The sequence below is a fragment of the Vulpes vulpes genome, chromosome 3, assembly GCF_048418805.1.
Source record: "Vulpes vulpes isolate BD-2025 chromosome 3, VulVul3, whole genome shotgun sequence".
Lineage (NCBI taxonomy): Eukaryota > Metazoa > Chordata > Mammalia > Carnivora > Canidae > Vulpes > Vulpes vulpes.
Window position 1 is genome coordinate 6,675,048 of NC_132782.1, and position 13,195 is coordinate 6,688,242.

The window sequence follows — 13,195 nt, forward strand, 5'->3', positions numbered from 1 at the left end:
TGGTGAAGACCTAGTTTCCAGCAAGTGCTGGAATCTGTTATTCCTACACCAGGGACTAAAAAATCAAGGGCATGGAGTACTCACAGGATCCTTGTGAGAGCTATACCTGTAGACAGGGAACATCCAGCAGCACAGGACAGCAACTACTACCGAACTGAAGCTGTCAGAGAGGGAGGTGAGTGTAAATAGTCTGCTCTATCTTCTCCCCACTCTGATATTTTCTCACCAGACAAACCCAGCCAGAAGTCCGTGGACAAGGGGCCCACTGAAGTCAGCTTCCCAGAGTACAGAGCAAGGTGGAGAACTCTGGACGGTGATTCTGGAGAGCCAAGCAAAAAATTACCCAAAGCTAGCCTCTGTCAATCTTTGTCCTGGTGAAGAGGACAACAAATAATAGGGCATAATGAATCCTTGCCCATGAACACAAACTTTAGATTCTAGGAAAAGAAACAAACAGGTAACCAAACAATTCTAACAGGATACAATGCTTATCGTGATACAAGGATGTATTTGAAATTCGACAAGTACTTAGAAGGTCCACTCATCAAGGCTTGAAGCTCTGAAAAGGCTTCTAAGAAAAAGTGGCATCTAACCTGGCACTTTAAATACCTAGCTGACCTTGAAAGATACAGTGAAGAATATAAAAACGAAAACCACTACTGGGTTTGCAAATATTTGCAAATTGTATATCTGATAGAGAACTTGTATCTACAACATATAAAGAAACTTCAAATTCAATAATAAGAGAACACACAATCCAAATAACAAATAGGCGAAAGATTTGAACATACACTTCACCCAAGAAGATATTCAGATAGAAAAAAAATATATGAAATGATTTTCAAGCTCATTAGGCATTAGGGAAATGCAAATTGAAACCACAATGATATACTGCTATACGCCTATTAGAGTGGTTAAAATTAGAAAGGCTGACCATACTAAGTGTCAGTAAGGATGAGGAGAAACTGGAACTCTTACACGCTGCTCATAGCAATGTAAAATGGTGTGATCACTTTGGGAAACAGTTAAAAAAAAGTTAAAAAAAAAACATATAACTACTTCATTTCCTAGAGCTACCACAACAAGGACCACAACTGAGTGGCTTAGATCAACACGAATTATTCCCTCAGAGTTTTTTATTTTTATGTTTTTAAGATTGATTTTTTTGAGAGTGAGAGAGAGAGGTGTGGAGAGGGCGAGGGAGAGGGAGAGAGAGAACCTCCAGCAGACCCCTCACTTAAGTGAGGAGCCTGATGTGGGCCTGGATCCCATGATCCTGAGATCACTACCTGAGCCAAAATCAAGAGTCAGGCACTCAACTGACTGAGCTGCCCAGACACCCCTCTTTCAGTTTTTTTAGACTAGAAGTCCAAAATCAATGTGTTGACAAGGATGTTTCTTGAGGCTCTGAGGGAGAATCTCTCCCATGCTTCTTTCTGGTGGTTGTTGGTGGTCCTCATCATACTTGGCTTGTAGCTGCATCACTGCAAAATCTACCTCCGTCATCCTATTGCCTTCTTCCCTGTGTATCTCTCTGTGTCTTCATATAGACTTCTTACAAGGACATCAGTCACTGGATTTATAAAATTTTGGAAAATGTAAACCAATCTGTGGTGACAAAAAGCAGAATAGCAGTTGCCTGGAAATGGTAATGGAAATGGGGGGTTAGTGTGAGAGACTTTGCTGAGCTAAAAGAGACTGGGCAAATGTTTTAGTCAGAAAGAATAGAGGCAAGAGTGGACATAAAGTACTTGAGAAAATTTTGTAGCAGAAATATTGGATATTGAAGTGGGAGGTTCTGGAAACACTGAGGCTAAATGGGAAAACTGGGGCTAGGTCCAAAATCATGCTAATAACCTTTATGTTGAAGCCAATAGGAAGCCATTAAGGGGTTTTCCTGTGACCAGCATTATGTGTTATATTTTATTGTTTTTAAAAGATTTTATTTATTTATATGACAGAGAAAGAGAGGGAGAAAGAGAGAGAGAGAGCAAGCACAAGCAGGAGGAGCAGCACAGGGAGAGGGAGAGGGAGAAGCAGGCTCCCCGCTAAGCAGGGAGCCTAATGTGGGCCTCCATCCCAGCACCCTGAGATCATGACCTGAGCCAAAGAGAGATGCTTAACCAAGCCACCCAGGTGCCCCTATGTGTTACATTTTAGAGAGAACGTTTCTGATGTAGAATGGAGAATGGCTTGGACATGAGTGCTTAATAAGGATGAGGAGGCTGTTGCAGGAGTCTGGACAAAGATAGCTCACGATCGGATTCGAAAATGGCAGATTGGGATAAGTGAACACATGTTGCAAGATGTTGAAGTAGAGCAATCATCAATACCAGGTGTACTAGAAAGAAAGAGGAATTGTCAAGAATGATATCCCTTTGTTGGTATGGCCAATCTGGGGGCTCCATGCACTGAGAAACAAGTTGGGGAAGGAGTAGGATTTCAGTTTACAATATGTTGAGAGGCTTATGGGACATCTAAGTGGAGATGTCCAAGGTGCAGTTGCATATATGTGTTGAGCATAAAATTGGCGGTTATCTGTGGTTGATATAAAGCCATGGGAGGGGATGTGACTGTTGTAGATGGAGAGAGAAGAGAAGACCCCTGAAAAGAATCAGAGGGAACAAAAACATTTAAGGGACAGCTACGGAAGCAGACTGAGAAGGACATAGGTGTCTAGAAGCTGAGGAGGAGTCTTTCAAGGAGAGAACTATCAACAGTTTCATATGCTCTGGAGAGATCATAGGATAAAAGGGCAGAAATTTGCACTGGATTTAGGGACAAGGACGTAAGTTATGACCTTAGGGAGAGTGCTCCTAGTAATTGAAGCCACAAGATGCATTAATGGTTGGGGATGACTAGGATCAGAGCCATCAAGTGTAGACAGTTCTTTCAAGCAGTTCATGGTTGTTGGGAGAAGGAAAAATAGCTGCATAGACTGTGAGAACACTATTGGGGATGAGAGCAGGTGCGGTTGTTATTGTTGTCACTAAGTTAGCTTTTAGGTGAGAGACTTGAGCATGTCTGGATGCTGATGGGAAGGATCCAATAGAGATGTGGAAGTTAAAGATACTTGTTACAGAAAAAGTCAGGGTGAGGCCCCTGAGAAGACAGAAGTTTCTAGAGCAAAAAGTAAAAGGATTCACTTTGGAAAGGAAGGCAGTGCCTCCCTTTACAGCAGGAATGAAGGAAATAATGGTTGCAGACACAGGTGAAGTCTGCACCTGGAGAGTAGAAAGTTCTGTCATTTGCTAGGTTCTAGTTTCTCTGTGAAGTAGCAGGGAAATTCATGTATTAGGAATGAGAACAGAGCTGGAGTCAGAGAAAGGAGATGAGCTGAGCTCCTATGTCCACGAGAGAGCTGCTGTGGAAATGTAGCTGGAAATCTGCGCATTGCCAGGGTCCCAGATATGGTCAAGAACCATGAATTTATAGTGGATCACGTATTTTCTTAAGAATGCCCAGCAGCCTAGGCACATACAGGGAGAGGGCGGCCACTGGGTGATGTCACCCAATCAAGATGTTACATACAACGGAGTTGAAGATACTGAAGATATTGACAGGAGAAAGGTTGATGATGGTGGCACATCACACACAGGACTTGGTGTCATGATCACTGATGGGCAAGTGGAGACATGCAGGAGGGAATCTGGGGTCAGATTCTTAGTTTCGGATTCTGGCTTTGTCACTCACTAGTAGTGTGATGGGTCACTTGCATGACCTCTATGTGCCTTAGTTGCCTCATCTGCACAATTAGCATAAAAACAGTACCATCTCACTGGCTTCTTGAAATTACTTGAGTTAATACCCACAAAGTGCTTAGAAAAATGACTGAGACATAGTAAATGCTCAGCAAAGTGGGTTTTATTATTATTATTACTTAAAGCAAATAAAAGATATTTTGGGGCAAACAAAGAATGAGTACGAATTTGGTTTCTTGCTGGGTAGAGAGAAAAGCCATATTCTTGTCCTTCTTTCTTTTTAGTAGCTGTCCTTTATGGGGTGTTTGCTGTGTGCCAGACTTTGCTCCAGGTGTAGTAGTTAAAATGTCACACTGCCTGGGTGAGAATCTTCTCTTTGACTATGCCAAGTCGTTGCACTTTACCCAGCCTCCGTTTCCTTTCTGTAAAATGGAGTAATAAGAGTGTCCACTCCATAACATAATACATGGGAAGAACTCATAACCTGGCAAATAGTGAATCCTCATGAAATGTAACTACAATTATTAGATAATACCCACAACAGTTACATAATGAGGTAGATATTATTGCAGTCACTATATAAGGATGAGGACACTGAAAGAGTTTAAGTGACTTATTGTTACAGCCCTACCCTGAGCTACACATTAACTTCAGGTGATAAGCTATTTCATAAGAGGTAACTGTACTGTAGATAAAAGGGTATGTTGGTTTATATAAGACAGAAGTTTTCTAACCTATTTAATATCTATTTTTTAGGAGACTCCCCCAGCTATTTATTAAAGTCTTCTGAATGTGTTCAAAATATCACTTTATGTTGTGATTCAGCAACACCATGGTATTTTAACTAATAATACACACAGTGGTTGGAGTACTAAGGGGAGAAAACAAGTGAAAATTCACTGGGCTAAGGGCCAGTTTCAGGGTGAGTCAATGAATTAGTTTTTTGCCTTAATCCAGGCAGCAATTTATATCAATTTAATCCAATTAACGGCTTTCCAGTGTGTGGTATTTAGCCAGAAAGAAAGTTCCAGTCACGTGGAAGTTTCAGCTGAATCTCGGTCTCGGTTGGTCTGCACAGGGTGTCTGAAACCTGCCCTGTCAGTACAGAGCCTAGTTTGTGCCATGCTCATGCTTTCCTCTACCCTCCGAGTGTAATCTTGTAGAGGATGTGCAGAGGAAGCAGGCAAAAGGGCACACATCCGTTGACAAAGGAGGAGAACCCTCCGGAGAGAATGTTCACTGAAGAGCTTTCTCAAGGCCTGTATCTCTGGTGGCCACCCTGTGAGCTCGCTCTTAGAACTTAAATGGAAAGGCTGAGGAGTGATCAATATTTGTTTGACATCTATTAATCATTTTCTGGTAATTTAGATATTCTATTCCATTTAATTTTCTGCAATTATATGTTTATAATTTCTGTATATGAGATACCTTTTGTAATCACGAACGCTCCTTTTAAACAAGAACAATAACAAAATAGAGGGGTTGCTGCGCCTTTTAATTTCATCTAAAGACTCCCCAGAAAAATTCAGCCAGAATCCTTGAGTGTGTTCTCATCTTGAAGGAGTAGATAGGGGAGAAGGAGGCAGAGAGAGAGAGCAAGGTAGGACCGATGGGTTGAAAGTCTTTCTTCCATTATTTCTTAGCTGTGTTACTTTGGTCAAGTTGCATAAATTTGCTAAGGTTTGTGTCTGTGTGTGGGACAATAAACACCTACCTTACAGGATTATTGTAAGATGACAAATAATGTAAGCCAAATGCCAGGCACAACTGGGCCTCCAGAAATACAACCACAGGCATTGTGAGGTAGGGAAAATGATCCTAATGGATCAGGGGCAAAGAAGTTTCTGGTATGTTCATACTTATCATGTACACTCATAGGGTTGGAGATTGTCAGGTTTTATTTTTTATTTTATTATTTTTTTAAGAGAGAGAGAGACTATGATGGGGAGACAGAGGGAGAGAGACTCTTAAGTAGGCTCCGCACTCAGCACAGAGTCTGATGTCGGACTCGATCTCATGACCCTGAGATCATGACCTGAGTCAAAATCAAGAGTTGGATGCTTAACCAACTGAGCCACCCAGGTGCCCAACCATCAGGTTTTATTTCTAAGCCAATTTAAAATGCTATACCCCAGGGTAGAAAAGATAATATAGTTGAGATTAGACAGGAGATATCATGGAGCTATGAAAAGAAACCTGTAGACAGAGATCTTCACCTACCCTTCTTAGGTTAACTGGTTAAATATTAGACTTCAGGGCAGCTTTCTAAAAAGAAAGACTGCAAAGCTCAATGAATAGAGAGTGTTAGGATATTGGTAAGCCTGTTTGATATTGCTGGTTCTCCTGGGAGTCTTTCAAGGCGTGCTACTTGGCTTTTACTGTTTATCTAGGTTGAAACAGGAATCATAGTGTCCTTAAATATATGAATTTCTATAAAGGTGGAAGGTATGGATGGCTAAATGACCAGGAATCCATGAACATAAGTTAATTTTTCTGCATTATGTTTATAAATCAATCTATAGTTTTGTTCCAACATAATGACTTTATTGGCATTTTGTTACTGGAAAAAAGCAATTTATTAGTCCAAGGCCAGAAACCTAACTAGGACTGAGGGGTTAAATAATATTTTATTTATCTATTTTAAAGACTTTATTTATGTATTCATGATAATACACAGAGAGGAGAGAGAGGGAGAGTCAGAGATGCAGGCAGAGGGAGAAGCAGTCTCCATGAAGGGAGCCTGACATGGGACTCGATCCCGGGACTCCAGGATCACTCCCTGGGCCGAAGGCGGTGCTAAACCGCTGAGCCACCTGGGCTGCCCTAAATAATATTTTAAATACATTTCCTTGTGAATGCAGTTACAAAATTATAAAAGGCTTTTGGTGTGCTTTTATTGAGATAAAATAGAAAAACAAAAAACTGCACAAATATAAAATGTACAATTTGAGAATTTTTGACATATGTATATACCAATGAAACCATTATTTTAATCAAGGTAGTGAACATATCATCCCTACAAATTTCACCGTGATCCTTGGTAAGCCCTTTTTGCCATTCCTCTTCATCTCAGGCCCCAGTCTGCTATTGATCTGCTTTCTGCTTTCTAGATTAGTTTGCAATTTCCAGAATTTTATATAAATTAAATCATACAGCATTTACTGCTTTTTTGTCTGGCTTCTTTCACTTAGAATAATTATTTCAAAATACAGCTGTATTGTTGCATGCATTAATAGTTCATTTAAAAAATTGCTGAGTAATATTCCATTGCATGGCTATACGCAATCTGTTTATCCATTTACCTGTTGATAGATATTTGGGTTGTTTCCAATTTCATGCTATTATAAATAAAGTTGCTATGAACGTTTGTGTAGAGATCCTCCTGTGGGCGTATCTTTTAATTTTTTTTGGTTAAATACCCATAATTAAAACAACTGGATGATATTGTCATTATATGTTTAACTTTTGAAGAAACTACGAAATTGTTTTCAAGTGGTTGTAACATTTTACATTCCCACCAGTAGTAGGTGAGAGTTTCAGTTTTTCCATATCTTGTTATGGGTTGAATTGTGTTCTTCCCCAAAGATCTTGAAGTTCTAACCCTCAGAACTTGTGAACGTGACCTTATTTGGAAATAAGGTCTTTGCAGACAGTCAAGTTAAGATGAAGCTATTATGACTAGTGTCCTTATGAAAAGTGGAGGGACACAGAGACAGACACACTCACAGGGAAAACAGCATATGAAGAAGAAGGTAGAGACTGAGGTGATGCATCTACAAGCCAAAGAGTGCCAAAGATTGCCCGCAAACCACCACAACCAGGAGAGAGGCATGGGATAGATGGTCCCTTATAGCCTCAGAAGGAGCTAACCAACTCTTCCAACATTGATTTTAGCCTTCACAGCTAAATTACTATTTAGCTATTACTATACTATTAATAATACTATTACTATTAAATTACTATTGTTTAAGCCTCCTAATTTGTGGTACTTTGTTCTGTTTTCCTTTCCCTAGGAAGCTAATATCCCGGCCAACACTTGGTATGGTCAGTCTTCTCAACTTTAGCCATTCTAACAGAGTATAGTAGTATTTCATTGTTGTTTAAATTTGCATTTCTTTCTTATACAGCATGGTGGCTGTAGCTGATAAATATATGTATCATATGCTTGAAATTTGCTAAGAGTAGATCTTAAACGTTCTTGTCAAAGGAAAAAGTGAAAAGAAAAAATGTAACTGTGAGGTGATGATTATGTTAATTAATTTGGTTATGCTAGTCCTTTCACAATATACACGTATATCAAAACATCATGGGTGGCCCAGCAGTTTAGCGCCACCTTCAGCCCAAGGCCTGATCCTGGAGACCTGGGATCCAGTCCCCTGTCGGGCTCCCTGCATGGAGCCTGCTTCTCCCTCTGCCTGTGTCTCTGCCTCCGTGTCTGTCACAAATAAATAAATAGAATCTTTAAAAACAACAACAAAAAACACCATGTTGTGCTCTTTAAATAGATAAAATTTTCTCAATTATACTTCAACAAAAAAATAAGTAAATTTACTTTCCTGTAATAACTGAATGATGTTGAAAATTTTCTCATGTATGTGTATCCAGTATCCATATATCTTCTTTGGTGAAGTATCTGTTTAAATCTTTTGTCCATTTAAAAAAATTGATGTGTTATTATAACTGAGTTTTGAGAGTTCTTTATATATTCTGGACACAAATTTCTTATCAGATATATTATTTGCAAATTTACTCTCCCAGTGTGTAGCTCATTTTTTCCCCCTTCCCTTAATATTGTCTTTTGAAGAGCAGATGCTTTGGATTTTGATGAAGTCTACTTTATCAATTTGTTCTTTTTATGGATCATGCTTTTTTTTTTTTTTTTTTAAAAAGATTTTATTTATTTACTCATGAGAGACACACACACACACACAGAGGCAGAGACATAGGCAGAGGGAGAAGCAGAGTAGCAGGCTCCATGTAGGGAGCCCGACCTGGGACTCGCCCCGGGACTCCAGGATCACGCCTTCGGCTGAAAGCAGACACTAAACTGCTGAGCCACCCAGGGATCCCCTGGATCATGCTTTTGAAATCTAGAAATCTTTGTCTAACTCAGGGTCACAATGATATTCTATGTTTTCTTCTAAGGTAGATTTTAAGATTTTGCTTTCAGGTCTGTGGTTCATTTTGTGTAAATATTTGTTTATACTGTAAGGTTTATTTTTCTATGCATGAATATTCAATCTTTCCAGCACATTTATTGAACAGACTATCCTTTCTCCACTAAATTGCCTTTTCACCTTGATCAAAAATGAGTTGTCTATATATGTCAATTTCTAGACTTTTTTGTTCCATTTATTAATTGTTTTTATTTGTACTAGTACTTCCACATTGCAATTATGGTAGTGTTATAGATATTGGTATCAGGTAGTATTAACCCTCCAATTTTGTTCTTTTTCTTTATTTTTTTAAGATTTTTTATTTATTCATGAGAGACACATAAAGAGAGGCAGAGACATAGGCAGAGGGAGAAGCAGGCTCCCTGCAGGGAGCCTAGTGTGGGACTCGATCCCAGGACCTCCGGGTCATGACCTGAGTCAAAGGCAGTCGCTCAACCACTGAGCCACCCAAGTGCTGCTTGTTCTTTTTCAAAGTTATTTTGGCATTCTAGGTCTTTTGCATTCTCATTTGTATTTTGAAAATAGTTTGTTAGCTTCTACAAAAATCCTGCTGGGATTTGAATTGAAATTGGATTCAATCTGTAAATCAATTTGGGAGAAAAGTCATCATAACATTGTTGAGTCGGGATGCCTGAATGGCTCAGTGGTTGAGCGTCTGCCTTTGGCTCAGGGCGAGATCCTGGGGCCCTGGGATCGAGTCCCACATTGGGGTCTCCACAGGGAGCCTGTGTCTCCCTCTGCCTGTACCTCTGCCTCACTTTCTGTGTCTCTTGTGAATAAATAAATGAAATCTTAAAAAAAAACAATATTGAGTCTTCTGATCCGTGAATTACCAATATGTATTCATTTATTTAAAACTTTAATTTTTCTCAATATTTTGTGGTTTTTAATGTATAGTTCTTTTACATCTTTCATCAGATTTATCTCTAAGTGTTTCATATTTTTGATGCTATTGTAAATAGCATTTAAAATTATTTTTCAGTCTGTAATTTTTTGCCAGTTTGTGGAAATACAATTCATTTTTGTATATATTGATCTTGTATCCTGCAACCTTGCTAAATTCATTTATTCTACTAGCTTTTCATAGGTTCCATAGATTTTTCTGCATAGTGAATAAAGACAGTTTTACTTCTTCCTTTCTAATCTGAATGCCTTTTATTTTATATCTTAGCTGATTGTACTAGTTTGAATCTCCAGTACTAGAGGTTTGGTTGAATAGAAATAGTATGAGTGGAAAGCATCCAGCCTTATGCCATTAAGTATGATCTTAACTATAGGGTATTCATAGATGTCTTTTATCAGCTTCAGGAGGATCTCTTCTATTTTTAATTTGGTGAGAGGTTTTATTAGAAATGGATGTTGCATTTGGTCAAATACTTTTTCTGTATATATGAGATGATCATGATTTTCTTTTAGTTTGTTTATATGGTGGATTATTTCATTGATTTTTGTATATTAAATGAACTCTGCATTACTGGACTAAACCCCATTTAGCTATGATATATTTTCCTTTTATGTATTGGATTTGACTTGCTAGTGTTTTGTTTAAAATTTTTTCTGTGTTCATGAGGGATATCGGCTTTAGTTTTCTTGTAATGTCTTTTCTTTTGATATTAGCTTAATGCTGGCTGCAAAGAATGTATTGGGAAGTATTCCCTTTTCTTCAATTTTCTGGGAGCATTTGTGTAGAATTGGTAGGCGATTTCTTCATTAAGCATTTGATGGAATTTATCTTTGAAGCCATCTGGTCCTCGGCTTTTCTTTGTGGGAAGGTTTTTTTGTTTTGTTTTGTGTTTAGAGAGAGCGAGCGAGTGAGGGGATTGCCGACAGAAAGGGGGAGAGAGAATCTCAAACAGGCTCCAGGTTCAGTGTGGAGCCCAAAGTGGGGCTTGATCTCATGACTCTCAGATCAAGAGCTTATCTGAAATCAAGAGTCGGTTGTTGAACAAACTGAGCCACCCAGGCACCCCTCATTGTGGGAAGGTTTTTAATTACGCTTTCAATTTCTTTCACATATAAGGAAACTCAGATTATCTATTTTTTCAAACAATTTTTTTTTGTCTTTTAAGGAATTTGTTCATTTCATATAGGTTTTCAAATTTATAGGCATAAAGTTGTTCATAACATTCCCTTATTTATCCATTTAGTGTCTGTAGAACCTAGATATTACCTATCTCATTCCTGCTACTGATAATTTGTGTTTTCTATTTTTCTTTTTCCAATATCTCTAAAGGTTTACCAATTTTATTTATCTTAAAGAAACTTTGGGTGTCATTGATTTTCTCTTTTGTTTTTCTGTATTCTATATCATTGATTTCCACTTTGATATTCATTATTTCTTTTCTTCTGCTTTTTTTCCCTCTTCTTTTTCTGGTTAAAGTAGAAGCTGAGGTCATTGATTTGTGATTTTTTTTTCCTAACATAGTCATTTATTGCTACAAATTTACCCCATGTACTGTTTTTAGTGACATCCTACATATTCTGATATATTGTGCTTTTGTTCAGTTTAAAATACTTTCTGATTTTCGTTTTGAGTTCTTCTTTGACCCATGGGTTACTTAGAAGTGTGTCATTTGGTTTCCAAATATTTGCGGATTGACCAGATATCTTTTTGCTATTGATTTCTAATAAAATTCCATTGTGGTCAAAGAACATACTTTGTGTGACTTGAGGTTTTCTAAATGTATTGAGATTTGTTTTATGGCCTAGAGTATGGTCTATTTTGCTAAATACTTCATGTGTACTTAAAAAAATAATAGCTTCGGCTGTTGTTGGGTAGAATGTTCTACAACTGTGAATTAGATAAGTTGGGGCTATGTAGGACTCACTTTGTCTCTTGTGTCTCAGGGATCACTGTCCTTTAATGCCTGATGTCTAGTGTCTTGAAAACCATTGTTTTATATATTTTGTTTATTTTTGTTGTTGTTACATGTGGGGGAGTAAATCTGGTTTCTGTTGCTTCATCTTTTTCGGAAGCAGAAATCTCATCCATTTTTTAGGGATTTTTTAAAAGCAAATCTAAATTTGACCTCCAAACTCGCTTTTGATGAGTAAAAGGAGGAAGCAGGAAATAAAGATTAGCATGAGGAACTCTAGAAATCTGTGCTATAAAATTTTTTTCAATGGTTTATGACTCTGTTTGGTTTCCCCCAAGGAGTGTTTGTGGTATGTATGTGTGTGTGTAAGTGTGTGCAGTGTTGGTACATGAATGCATTTCATATTTATCTAGAGCACACTTCAGAACCAATGAATAAACTTCAAAAACAAATCAAATCTGAGCAGCCAAATCAGACATAAAATCTTAAAAGCATGTTACTGAAGTTTCTGGGCTAAAATGTTTTAGTTGAGGAGAACACTTTAGACCCACACTCTTATACATGATTCTAACACTGGGAATATCAGGTTTTGATCCAATTTCACAGAAAAGATATTTGAAGGACAAGAAGCTACACTAGGCATTCTTACTGAGAAGCTTGGTTAATGGTCTCTGCACTCCACCAGCTGTCCCTCTCCAGGCAAGGGCACACCTGTGTCCAAAGCCTCCTATTAATTTCTGGGAATATGAGGAAAACAATGACCAGGTCTTTCCTTCACAACATGCTTTTCCTAGGCTCCATGAAGATCAGTGTTTTCCATTGACACTATCTTTCCTCACACCATACAGTAGAAAATACCATCAATAGTCTTGTGACTTTTTTTTATGGAAATCACGTTCTAGCCCTATTCTAGTTGTCTTCTATCTGTAGATATCCAAATCTTCCTGAATCACTCATTTCAAGATAGTCTCTTGGATTATCTTTACAAGGGGTTGATTATCTCCATTTGTGCTGATTTTTACTGGTTTCATTTCCAGAATAATTTAATTTTCAGCTCTGGGGATGGCACACTTCCTCTCTGTGGGCTGGATAAAGTTATGCCATGCGTAAACCCGATCACCAAGACTTTGTGCACCATCCTGCTCCCTCCAGTGTGATTAAATACTCTGCCTCCTGGATTTTCCCTGGTCCTTTGCCTTTAATTGTATTCCCTGAGGTAATTGTGTGACTCACCCATGTGAGCTGCAGAAAACCTGTGTGTCTCTTTTTACTAAATCTTTCTGTGTTTTGACTTGCACTTTCTATTCAGGCAAATTCCTGTTTGTTAGTAAAAGCAATTATTTTCAAGAAAGGCTAGGCCCAAAACTGAACTGGTCTTGGCTTGTTAGCTCAAGTTTCTTAAAAAACAAAATCTGAAATCTGTCGCTTGTGTTTGTTATTTGTCATAAATTGTTGTGGCCTTATTATTTCCATTAGTCGTCTTAATTTTGCCTGTAGGTCC